This window comes from Pleurodeles waltl, chromosome 1_2 (genome assembly GCF_031143425.1).
Source record: "Pleurodeles waltl isolate 20211129_DDA chromosome 1_2, aPleWal1.hap1.20221129, whole genome shotgun sequence".
NCBI lineage: Eukaryota > Metazoa > Chordata > Amphibia > Caudata > Salamandridae > Pleurodeles > Pleurodeles waltl.
The window spans coordinates 537,026,260-537,039,911 of NC_090437.1; positions in this window are offsets into that span (position 1 = coordinate 537,026,260).

Genomic DNA, 13,652 nt, shown 5'->3' on the forward strand with positions numbered 1-13,652 from the left:
AGGTAAATTTCACTAAGTTTGAAGGGCCAATCACTTTCAGGAAAAAAATATGACCCATCAGCCCCCAAACATTGCAAAACATTGGGAACAAGTTTACAGATTTCCTGAACTTCCTCCCTCACTGATAGCTACCACATACATCATCAATCATCACTCACAATCACTCAATATATCACGGCTCCTTGGTGCAATAGTTAGTAGGCACCGCTTCCAATCCAAGCATGGTGGTTGAACAAAAATCTTCTCTTTGGTGGTAGCAACACATTGGAATTTTGCATAGCCACTGACAGTCTTTTAATCAATTATACTCTGGGACAGCCCTGCAAGGTGGTTTAAAAAATGGTAGGCAATGGCATGTGAGGAAGGCAGGTAACATCTCCCATGTCCTGAAGGGAAGATTGGGGCTTCTTCACTGCACACGGGTCCAATGCCAATCCAGCCATGGATATATGTAACTAAAAAAGGGGGGCAGCATAAATCTGACTCACATGTAATGCTCCATTAGCAATTTTTTTTTGCAAAGAAAAAATGTTTAATGAGAAATACTCTATGGTGGTACTGGCATACTGAGTCCAAGAAGTAGAGTTTGTCCTCAAACTCAGGTAGTTCACCTAGAAGTTGGTCAGCAAGCATACTTGATTCTGACCAATCATTCTCTTCCTCCACCTGTGGTATATTGGGAGTGGTATAATCAGGTAGTACAAAATGCTTGTTCATTTTTATCACAATTAATATATCCATGTTTTAAGGTGAGAGACTGGTCCTTATTACTGTTGCAACTGCACCAACTGCACTGAACACACATTCAGCAGACACACTGGCTACAGGACCAGCCAAATACATTATTCCCAGCCTGCTGAGGTCTGCCCATTGGCTCATCTTCCCATACCAATACACCAATGGGTTTTGATCCACATACACCTCTTTTGAGTTATTCAGATACTCCTTGAACATCCTCTGAAGTGTCATTGGTGCAACCTATTTTGCCTTAGCACTGGACTTAAAGGCCTGCCACTGGAAACCAAGCCAATGCAGAGGTTGAGTCTAATTCCTCTGATACTGTTGCTGGTTTTGGATGCTGTGAGACAAGACTGCCCTCTCTGGAAAGTTGAAGACAGCATCCTAGAACTGCAGGTTGTAACTCTAAGTTCCAGCTATTCCTTTTCAAGTTATCTGGCTTGCTCAAGAATCCACCTCTTATATTTTGGAAAAAGGAATGAAAGTGTGAGGAATTCTTTGTAGCGTGGGAGAAGCAGGGTGGCACAGATGTACTCTTTAGATGAGATAATGTCATTGTGCAGCCTTGCATTACAAGCCAAGCAAAGGATTAAGCTGTCAAATAAGGCTTGTGCTTCTGGGTTTCTGTTCACACCTCCGAATGTGAACCTTTCAGACACCTTCTTTAGCTGCTCCTGTGGCAGATGAAGCAACGGATAGCTTGGCCCATTGTACTGTCCTCCTTGCTAACCTTCTATGTGAAAACCTCAAAAGGGAGCATCATCTGTGTCAGGCATTTGACTAGGCCCCATTTGTCTGCATCCATGGGCATAGCTTTCCCAATTTCGTCCACTTTTGGGATGACACAGTTATTGATCTGTTTGTACTGCTCAAACAGATGTTGGAACATATGATAGGTTGAGTTCCAACGTGTTGGCACCTCCTGTATCAAGGCTTTAACTGGTACTCTGTTACCACGCTGAATAATTTGCAACTGCTTTCAGGCTTTAAAAGAATGGCTGAATTGAATGCATATTTATCTGCAGGTGGTCAGTATATTGCTGACTATGGGGGTCATTACAACAATGGCGTAAAAGGCCCTTACCGCCGTGCCGAAGACCGCCAATACACCGCGGCGGCGGTGGGAGACCGCCACAGCTATTATGACACACATCACGGAATCCGCCGAAATTCAGACACCCACACAAGTCCGCCACACCAAAGGTCAGCGATAAATATGCGGAAACAAATCCTCCACCTCCACGCCAACAGAAACACGCCCATGCTATTACGACCCACGAATCCACGCGGCGGTCTTTCAACCGCGGTATTCCATTGGCGGTACACACCGCCGCGCTCAAAATACACACACCTCTCCAAAACACCGCCACATAGGACAATTCAAAATACACACACCTGATACACATACAAACACCACTCCCACACATCCAATACAATATAAAACACACACTCACATCACCCACAAACCCCTACGACCACAAATTAGAGACGAAGGCCAGAGAGAGACAGCACAGAATAGATAACACCATCACACAGAGGCACACTACACCATCACCCACACAACATCCACGCACAAAACACCACATACCACTACACCCACCACACTCATCAACACATACACCACCCCACACATCAAACACACCACCTCATGTCACGCCAAAGACACCCCCGCTTCTCCGAGGAGGAGCTCAGGGTCATGGTCGAGGAAATCATCAGGGTAGAGCCACAGCTATTTGGTGCACAGGTACAGTACACATCCATAGCCAGGAAGATGGAGCTATGGCAAAGAATAGTCGACAGGGTCAACACAGTGGGGCAGCACCCAAGAAATAGGGAGGACATCAGGAAGAGGTGGAACGACGTACGGGGGAAGGTGGGTTCAACGGTATCCAGGCACCACATCGCGGTACAGCGGACTGGCGGCGGACCCCCGCCTCCTCCCCCACAACTAACTACATGGGAGGAGCAAGTCTTGTCCATTTTGCATCCTGAGGGCCTCGGAGGAGTCGTCGGAGGAACGGACACTGGTAAGTCTAATCTTCACTATCATATCCCCCACCCTACCTGCATGCTATCACACACCCCAACCCTCACACCCTCCCCTATCACCCTAACTCCTCACTAATCTACCCATAACACCAACCACCCATCACAAGACCTGCATGACACAACTAAGCATGGACACCCATCACTAAAGCATGCCCACTGCACAGACCCACAACACCCCCCAACAATCACCACACAAGCCCCCACACAGGAATGCCTGCACTGGGGTTCACGCACACCCATCCATAGCGCACCATGAAACACACACATGCAATAATCATGTTCTCATACCCCTGCAGGAACCCGAAGGACCGTCACCACACCAGAGGGTCCAGACAACACCGCTCTGCCCTACTGGATCCTGATGACCAGCCCGGACCATCGTGGGCCTCAGGACAGTCAGTTCCCCTTGCACAGCCACAGCCCAACACCGAACTGCCACCCTCTGGGAACACCAGCACAGCACCCACCCAGCGGACCCATACCTCCCTACCCAGGACAGGTCAATCAGCGGTGTGTCCACCACTACAGGGTACCCAGGCTAACCCACCACCCCAACAACAACAGGGACCTGGGGGCAGTGGTAGTGGGCACACGGTCCAGGGGACGGAGGCACAGGAACACAGGGGAACTGGGAGGGCTGATGTGCGACAGTGGGAGGACAGGCCAAGGGAACCCACTCTCCACGAGGCCCTATCCTCCATCATGGGAGCATACCACCACTCCCAGGAGGCGATGGCAACGGTCTTGGACAAGTTGCAGGAGACCCTGCGCCTTCAGGAGGAGCAGTATTTGGGGTTCAGGGAGGAGCTCAGGACCATCGGCTCCGCCCTGGGTGCCATCATAGGGGTGCTGACGGACATTCAAAAGACTTTGAGGGACACCGTGGCACTCCAAGGGGCCCCTGACACTAGCCAGGACGACGAACTGCCCACCACCTCCGCCGGCGCTAGTGGACAGGAGGCCCGGCCACTGAACCACCACACCAGCACCCCACCCCCTGCAGACGGACAACCACCACGCAAGCGGGCCCTGAGATCTGAGGTACTGGGTTTTTCAGAACCGGTACTGATCCGGTAACCCAGTGGTGCCAGGGTACACCCAGAGACCTCGGGTACTTTCCTGATTCAGACCACAGAAACTCAGAGTCTTCTAGGTGAAGTCAAAGATCGAATTTATTGGCTGCAACCAAGTAACAAGCGTCCTAGAAGTACAACAGCACGGTTTGTATGTTCTCAGGAGACTGTGTTTCAATGCAAAGCCAGGTTTCCTTATATACAGTTTTTTAAGCTTCAGGCAAACATTCTTGACATTTTGGTTGGTCATTCACATGTTTTCACTACAAAGGAAAAAACAGTGTCATGATGAAACCTCATATTTCATGTCATCCAACCCATAATAAATTACCCGGCAAGGCCTAGTATTTTACATCAGATAAGTGTGGACCCCCAATAAAAACGGGCACCTCCCCCTCGTAAAGTAAGAAGAAGAAAAGAGCAGGTGCAGGTGTGAGCAAGATTAGGCAGGGTGTGTGAGCGATAATATGGGTTTTATGGCATGGTGTGTCTTGATGCTATCTGATTCGGCCACTGGGAGAGGGACTGACCAAACAGGTTTGGCCTGAGGCAATGGTTCCAGCTTGCCCAGGTCAGAGAAAAGTCAATCAAGGTGTACGTGTCCTTGGAATCAAATCTGACTGTATTATAAGCCTATGTGAGGGAAACTTTTAAAAATGGCTGCCGTGTATAAAATGGGAGCCACAAGTGCAGGACGAAAATGGCGATTTCGAGGTGAAAACACTGCTGGAATTGAGCGAAAATGCTCATGCTTAGTGTACTAGTCATTATCGGTCTTTTGATACTAAAATCGTACTGCTGTGGCAAAGTAAATTACATGGGTCCAGAATTTTTAGAACCACAAACCCTCCTTTTGCCCTTACATAGGCAATAAACCTATTCTCATGCTAATCTGAGTCCAGGTCTATGTTTCGAAAGTCGTTGAGATGTTGCTGTAACATCATCCTAGTATTTAGCTCGTCTCTTGGTGCAGGTTTCCTTATGCATGATGTAACACAAAGGCCACATATGGCAGGACAAAGTAAGGAATACCTCTATCTGCAGTAGGTGGCATGAGATCACATACCCAACAATTAGTGATGTTCACTACTAACTAGTGTTGATGCAGAAGCTGTACAAAAGAATTGCTTACGAATTCTGATCTTCTAACCTGCTCGTGTTCAGGAAAAGGGTGAAAAGAGTGCAAAGAAACAATAGTAGGAAAAGACATAGGTTGGGAAGTGGGTGCAGAAGTCAATTGAGTAGAGAAAAACAATCCCACCCATAAATGACAACGTCATGTTTAAAAGACACTAGAAAACACGTTATTAAGAACATATAGACAACGGGAGAAAGTAGTGACCATTATTACAAATAAAATAATAATTTTTCACAACCCTAACCAAAAAGCAAATCCTAAAATTATCTAGTAACATTTTTAGGGCTCCTCTGCATTTCAGTAATTTTGGTATGTTCAGGTGGAACAGTGGTGACTCTCATCAATGCTCTAAGGTGAAAAGGGGGTACTCTTTCCACAGAAAATAGACTTTATTCTGCTTTTACTAAACAGAATAGTACTTTAAAACAATGCCAGCAAAACAATCAGTCTCCTAACACCTAGTCTATACAATCACACGGAAACCTCTTTTGAAACCAACTATGCCCAGAGTCCGTTCAAAAAGCCTCTCTGGCAGGCTTCTATTGTCCATCAAATTTTCTTTTGTTGTTTTCTTTCGCATGGGCCTCTCAATTCAGGCCTCTTCGTGAGAAAAGTACTGCTTAGTTAGAGTGCCCTCCTGGCAAACACCCACAGCTCACTCGAAAGTCTCAGGGGGTTATTCTAACTTTGGAGGAGTGTTAATCCGTCCCAAAAGTGACGGTAAAGTGACGGATATACCACCAGCCGTATTACAAGTTCCATAGGATATAATGGACTCGTAATACGGCTGGTGGTAAATCTGTCACTTTTCCGTCACTTTTGGGACGGATTAACACCTCCTCCAAAGTTAGAATAACCCCCTCAATGTCTTAAAGCAATGCACCAGTGTCTCTCCTCTGTGGCAGACACTACAAACAATGTGCTCTTCATTGATCAAGGGCACAAATCATCTCGTGCAGACCCAAGCACCATTAATTGGGAAATAGCTCAAGCTCAGCAGCACTTTCAGACTCCAACACTCATTATTTAGTGTCAGAGGACGCTCAAGCTGCTCTTTCATGGGCACCACAATATAGTGCCTTTTTCCAAACTTGAAATCTCCGGTGCACTGCCCTTCTTCCGTTGGAGCAAAGGAAAGGGGGTGTGTGGCCAAAACTCAGGCCAAGGGGCTCAAGGGATTGCACACTGTCAGAGGTTACCAGCACATGACAGGTAGAGAAATGAAACCTCAAAACAGCTCTGCCATCAACAACAGGAATCCTTCTCTTTAGCTCTTTTACACTGAAACTTTGGTTTTGTGATGTCCAACGCCGTCTGATGGAGCAAGTACGATACCATGCGCTGGTGATCGCTGTCCAGCTTTGCTACTTTCTGGGTGCTGAGACTGTAGGGCCAAAACGTCCGTCTTTCATCTGTAGCTGTCACTGATGGGAATTAGGCTTAAATCAATGTCCTGCAGGTTATTATGACTTGATACCCGCAGAATCTAGTGACGTAGGAAATGTGCCACAGTTGTTAGTTCCCTTCAATTTAGTACAAAAACAGTTCATGGTTTTTAACAAGGGGACTGCAAGCAGGTGGTCTGCAATCTTCAAAGGAGTAGCCATACACCATGGGCATAAAATACAAAGACAAAGGCAGAAGGGCAAAACAGGGTCTCTAGCATCTTTAATTGGGTTCTCTCCATTATTCTCTGCCATCTATAGCTACATGAGAATTCTATCTGAATGGATTTCCTCACACAGTGGCATTGTCTAATGGGGTAAACACATATTTTCCTCAATGATTAAGTCTAGGTGTTCCTCCTTATCTTAGAACATCTCAATAGAGAAATCACATGATACCGATTATCAGGGACATGTAGAAACCTTCCTTTAAAAACTGTGCATCAGGTGCACTATGCAATACACAGGCTAAAAGTCAAATGTGCAAACAAAAAGACAAGAACTAGAGGGTCCTGATATTTGCATGATTAGGACACATCTGATCCCACCAAAAATTAAAGTAGCAGGAACAGAAGGGAACCGAAAACCAAATTAAAATAGACATTGAAAATTCGTCATGTTCAAAAAGGTAAACATAAGATATCTCCTATTGAGATGGAAAACTTGTCTTACTATAATATTGAGTCAGTTAACCAGTCTATCGTTACCCTGACAGTCAGGCTTTAAAACATTGAAGCAGGCCTAAGGCAAATTCTTGAAAACCAGTCTGGTCATACCAAAGGGAATTATACATAACATGGGGGTCCCTGGTACATCACTGCAGTCTGGAAATGTGAACCTGAACAATACATCAATAATAATAAAAGGTCTGACTGGTGAAAGGAATTTGAAAAAGAGAAATGGGACTAGGACATAGCTAAAATCTCAATAACTAAGCATGATGCGACATTGGTCAGGGGAAGTAACAAAAGAAAAAATCTATAGGAAGAACAAAAAAAATTATTTGGGTGATAGTCAGGCATGTGACACAACACCGAGAGTACGGGTGATACACAAAGGCCAAAGTTACACAAATTTTAACTCTGCCGTTGGTGACTACACCATATACGGTACTCCTAGCTAATGTTTCAGTTCCTTCTTCAGGAAAAAATGAAAACCTGGTTTTCTTTTAAGGAACAAAAGCCATATGCTACTTAGGAAACAGAACATCATTAACTAATGTAATATAGAAATTAGGCCACCTTGAGTCACAGATCTATAATTTCATCCTTAGGTCCAATCAAGGCTACATAAATGTAGGGCTGCCTGTTCCTTTAAGGGAAGGGGCAGTAACGTGACTAACTGCAGGTGACACACTTTGATCCTGTATATCTCTTTTTATTTTCCTTCAATACCATTATAGCCAAATAGACATGCACTGGTGAAGTGTTGTCTCTTATGTTCACAGCATGAAATATCATTATCTGTGGAATTTAGTAACCAGAACAAGTTCAACCAACTGTTGCGTAGCGATGGGCATCGTCATGACCATCCCCTCACAACACAGGGGAGCTTGTAATAGTATCAAAAGCAGCAACAAACATGCAAAAAAAACAAATAAAAAATAATAAAAACGCACAAAACGTCAAGCTATCAGATATACTTGCTGTGTACCAAGCACAAAAAGCATAGACAAAACAATAGCATGTGTGAATAAGCGGTGACACACAACACCATGTCATGTACTTTATGCACTGTAAACCTGCAGCCCAAAACCCAATATTTGGGCCTGTTTAATTTGTCAGGTTTAAAATCCTTACCCTCCTTTTGACAGTAGATCACCAGGCAATGGAAATCTGCTGTCAAATATAACTTTACTGTTTCTCTTCTAACATACAGGACCAGCAAGAACAATTCATGCTAGGACCAAATACACGAAAATAAATTTCCATTACTTAACTGTTACCCTCTTGTCAGTTACTTCGCAACATCAAGCCATCTTAGTTTTACCTTTCTAAAAGTAAAAATTGTTACACTGACACTCCATATTAATTTGGCACCTACAATTTCCACTGTGAAAAATAAGTCTTAATTGGTAAATCGTTCTCATTAAGGCATGTAGCCTTCAAAATTTTAGAAAAGGGCTGCATCTTATATTCTGTCTAAGACTTAATGCAACACTTCGTTTTCTGTAAAATAAAAGCAACTAGCAGGCATCATTTTATTTTTTTAGAGCGGAGACACAAATGTATCAGTTCTGCAGAGCATTTAACATGATGTTGGGACTTTCGAAGAAACCCCTTTTTTTTATATTTTCCCTTTGGAATTAAGTTCTTTAATTGTATTGATGTTCTTCTGGAGAAACCAGAAATCCCACTTTTAGAGGCCCGTAGGGTCATTCTGCATTTCACAGAGACAAAGCCCTAATTTAAAAGGTCACAAGTGTCAACATTACAGCTTCCTCCATTGTTTATGGGAAAACTAAAGATAGCATCTCAGCAGCGTGACTTGAGCCAGCCTCTGTAGCCCTCCTAGCTTCTGCCACTCTGAATCTGTCAAAGACAGTAGGCCTTCCTGTTTTCCTTCTAACCTGCAATAATTCACTCTATTTAAAAAAAAAAAAAATCCTTTTTAGGCGCTAAAATTTTTTATCTCTATTTCCAGATTATTAAACTACATTTACTGTGAATAATTCACAAACCTTAATAACACACATACCAGTTGTTAGAATAAATGCTTGTTGCAATCCCATGCAATGGTACATATTTCATCAACCTCGAATGAATGAACGTCTCAGTAGGCCCAGCTGAAGTTAGAACCTTCAACATCGATATTAAAACAAGCCTTTGTACTGGCACATTGACTCATTGAATCATAAGAAGGCACAACCTGCAAATATATATCAAACCTAAATGTATGCATTTACTGAAGCCTGAGACACTTTAAAAAGTACTCTGAATGAAAGAAAATGCAGTTTAAACAGTGCTTTTGCCCAAAATCGACTTTGATATTTTAGGCATTAAAAATCAATATCCTACAATTTTCTTGCATAATATGCATTACCAGAATGTCTATTACACAATCCATGAGTCAGCCATTGAAAATATTAACTTATACTTTATAGAAATGAGCTTGTTTGCTCCTGCGCCAAGGGAAAATTGCACATACAAATGTCATTTTAGCGGTGCAACATAACTTAAATTAAATTTTAATGCTAGGAGGTCATAGTATAGGTATTAAGCTTTATAAATCTTAAAAAACGATTTTGAAAGGCACTTATTTTTTAAATAATTTTTCCATAATTAATAATTTTCTTTAAAAAAAAAAAAAACAATTATTCTTTTTTTTGTGATAATTCCACATATAAAAGCAAGCTGCATCCCTTGCCTATTATTTGGGATACATTAACTCACAAGCCTAAGCGCATAAGCCTAACTCGAAATGCGTCACATTTTTGCGCCACTTTCATTTAAAAGGAAGGTTATGCAAAATTCCACCCGTGTTTAACTGGGAAAGTGCTGGCTGAATTGAACATTCCTATCAAATATACTGCAGCTGAAAAGTTTGCCTGTGAACATCTAATACAATGCATCTAAGAAAAATGCTGTAAATTTATTTTATTTTTTGCAAAAATAGATAATTTTTTTTTTTTTTGGGGCCCTATTTATATCTATTGAATGTTTTTTCTAATTTATTAAGCATTTAACAGCAGTTTTGTATATGTGCACAATTGCAAATTCTATAAATTAAAGAGCATCATATAGCTATGTTAGCACATCACATGGTTCATTTCTGGATTTTTTCTAAGTTTCTACTTAATATTAATTAACCAACATTTTACTTAACAAATTGAAAACATCAAGAAGACCCACAAACATGCATTGAGCTCATTTCAGATATAAACAGAAAACACTCAGGACACACAATACAGCGCGCTTTAGCCATTTTTCATAAATAGTGCCGTCGCAATTTACTTACAGAACCGTTTGCAGATCCTAGTTGTTAGTCATATTTACAAGAGAAAAGAAATCTTTTCTCAATAGTGTTCCAAAAAACTGCAAAAACAGCCTCACAGACATTTATTTCCAAGAATAGCGGACCCATACTTTATTAAACGTGATGGGGCCCACTCCGTGCTTCACATATAGTTCATAGGTTGGAGTTCCAATCGGAGGAACCGGACATGAGTCCTCCAACCGGGAGTCCCTTTTACAACCAAGACAAAACAAATTTCCAAGTCTGCTAAGACCAGGCATCTTCGCTCACTAGTCTAGCTTCAAACTTCAAAGGATTATCGTTTACGATAGTCTCGTGAATACACGAGTCCTTCGGCTTTGGTACTTGCAAGTTCCAAATCAAAGTGATCCCGAAGGGATACCAAACCAAATGTCCAACTAAGGACCAAACCAAGTGTCCAACTAAGGACTGGGAGACACTCCACTTATACTTAACTGAAAATATCGATGACGTCACCAGAAGACTCGTCTTATCGTTTCGCTCTACCAAACATCAAGGGTCCAAATCTGGGCGATAGCCAGGGCAGCAGTCCTTCGTAGCCGTCGGGAAGCAGGGAACCTCGCAGCAAAGACTTTCGGACCACGTCAACATGCAGGGGTCGATGAAGTGGCGGCCTTCCTCCAGAATTTTCACACGAAGCTCCTCACGGACCTCAGGCTTGGACGGGTACCGCTGGTATCGCCCCACGTTGGGCACCAACTGAGGTAATGGGTTTTTCAGAACCGGTACTGATCCGGTAACCCAGTGGTGCCAGGGTACACCCAAAGACCTCGGGTACTTTCCTGATTCAGACCACAGAAACTCAGAGTCTTCTAGGTGAAGTCAAAGATCAAATTTATTGGCTGCAACCAAGTAACAAGCGTCCTAGAAGTACAACAGCACAGTTTGTATGTTCTCAGGAGACTGTGTTTCAATGCAAAGTCAGGTTTCCTTATATACAGTTTTTTAAGCTTCAGGCAAACATTCTTGACATTTTGGTTGGTCATTCACATGTTTTCACTACAAAGGAAAAAACAGTGTCATGATGAAACCTCATATTTCATGTCATCCAATCCATAATAAATTACCCGGCAAGGCCTAGTATTTTACATCAGATAAGTGTGGACCCCCAATAAAAACGGGCACCTCCCCCTCGTAAAGTAAGAAGAAGAAAAGAGCAGGTGCAGGTGTGAGCAAGATTAGGCAGGGTGTGTGAGCGATAATAAGGGTTTTATGGCATGGTGTGCCTTGATGCTATCTGATTCGGCCACTGGGAGAGGGACTGACCAAAAAGGTTTGGCCTGAGGCAATGGTTCCAGCTTGCCCAGGTCAGAGAAAAGTCAATCAAGGTGTACGTGTCCTTGAAATCAAATCTGACTGTATTCTAAGCCTATGTGAGGGAAACTTTTAAAAATGGCTGCCGTGTATAAAATGGGAGCCACGAGTGCAGGACGAAAATGGCGATTTCGAGGTGAAAACGCTGCTGGAATTGAGCGAAAATGCTCATGCTTAGTGTACTAGTCATTATCGGTCTTTTGATACTAAAATCGTACTGCTGTGGCAAAGTAAATTACATGGGTCCAGAATTTTTAGAACCACAGATCCAGGAACAGGACACAGCAAGATGGCAAGACCCCCGCCAGGAAATAAGACTACCTTGATTATCCCCCCACTGTCCCACTTTGTTACCCTGTCCAGATTGGAACTGCCCCAGCTCCACTTCCAATGGCCAGATGTACAATGTACCTGTGAGACTAATAGACTGGACTCTGCCATGAACATTATTCCACCATGACCTCTCCCCATTTCACAACCCCCCTACATTTTTATGCACTTCAATAAACACCCTTGAAACCTCAATAATATTGGAGTCAGTCAATGATTGTGAACTTTGTATTGTCAATTACAGTGTTAAAAAAGGTTAGCCATTGGAAGGTCAACATACCTATGTCACACATCACAAGCCTTTCAAGGGTGCAAGCTGTTGACACGTAGGTCAACACATTAGTGAAACTGAAATGGAAGGGGACAACTCAGTTAACAAATAGGGAGAGAAATGTAGGTACAGGATAGAGGTAGACGTGTGAGATGTAATATAATGTGAAACATGAAATTATACTCACCTGTGTCTCATTGAAAATATTGCTGTATGACTGACTCCCTGTTGTCGTTTTCATCTTCATCAGCTTCATCCTCATCACTGTCCACAGGCTCCCCAGGCTCCCCCGCTGCAACAACACCGTCATCTGGATCATCCTCCTGCAGAAAAGGCACCTGGCGTCGCAATGCCAAGTTATGGAGGATGGAGCAGGCGATGATGATGTCGCACACCTTCTTCGGTGAGTAGAATAGGGACCCACCTGTCATATGGAGGCACCTGAACCTGGCCTTCAGGAGGCCGAAGGTCCGCTCGATTACCCTCCTAGTCCGCCCATGGGCCTCATTGTAGCGTTCCTCTGCCCTGGTCCTGGGATTCCTCACTGGGGTCAGTAGCCAGGACAGGTTGGGGTAACCAGAGTCCCCCAATAGCCATACACAGTGGCTCTGGAGTTCACCCATCATATCAGGGATGCTGCTATTCCGCAGGATGTAGGCGTCATGCACTGAGCCAGGGAACATAGCATTTACCTGCGAGATGTACTGGTCTGCCAAACAGACCATCTGGACATTCATGGAATGATAACTCTTCCGGTTCCTGTACACCTGTTCATTCCTGCGCGGGGACCAGAGCTACATGGGTCCCATCAATGGCACCTATGACGTTGGGGATATGTCCAAGGGCATAGAAGTCACCTTTCACAGTAGGCAAATCCGCCACCTCAGGGAAAATGATGTACCTCCTTACGTGTTTCAGCAGGGCAGCCAACACTCTGGACAAGACGTTGGAAAACATAGGCTGGGACATCCCTGATGCCATGGCCACTGTTGTCTGAAAAGACCCACTTGCTAAGAAATGGAGCACTGACAGCACCTGCACGTCAGGGGGGATTCCAGTCGGATGGCGGATTGGTGACATCAGGTCAGACTCCAACTGGGTACATAGTTCCCGGATTGTGGCACGGTCAAACCGGTAGGTCACGATGACATGCCGCTCTTCCATTGTCAACAGGTCCACCAGCGGTCGGTACACCGGCGGATTCCGCCATCTTCCAATATGTCCCAACTGACAGTGCCTGAGAAGGACAACAGCGAAAAAACTGTCAGCATTCCTCCAGGTATGTACCCACAGTCATA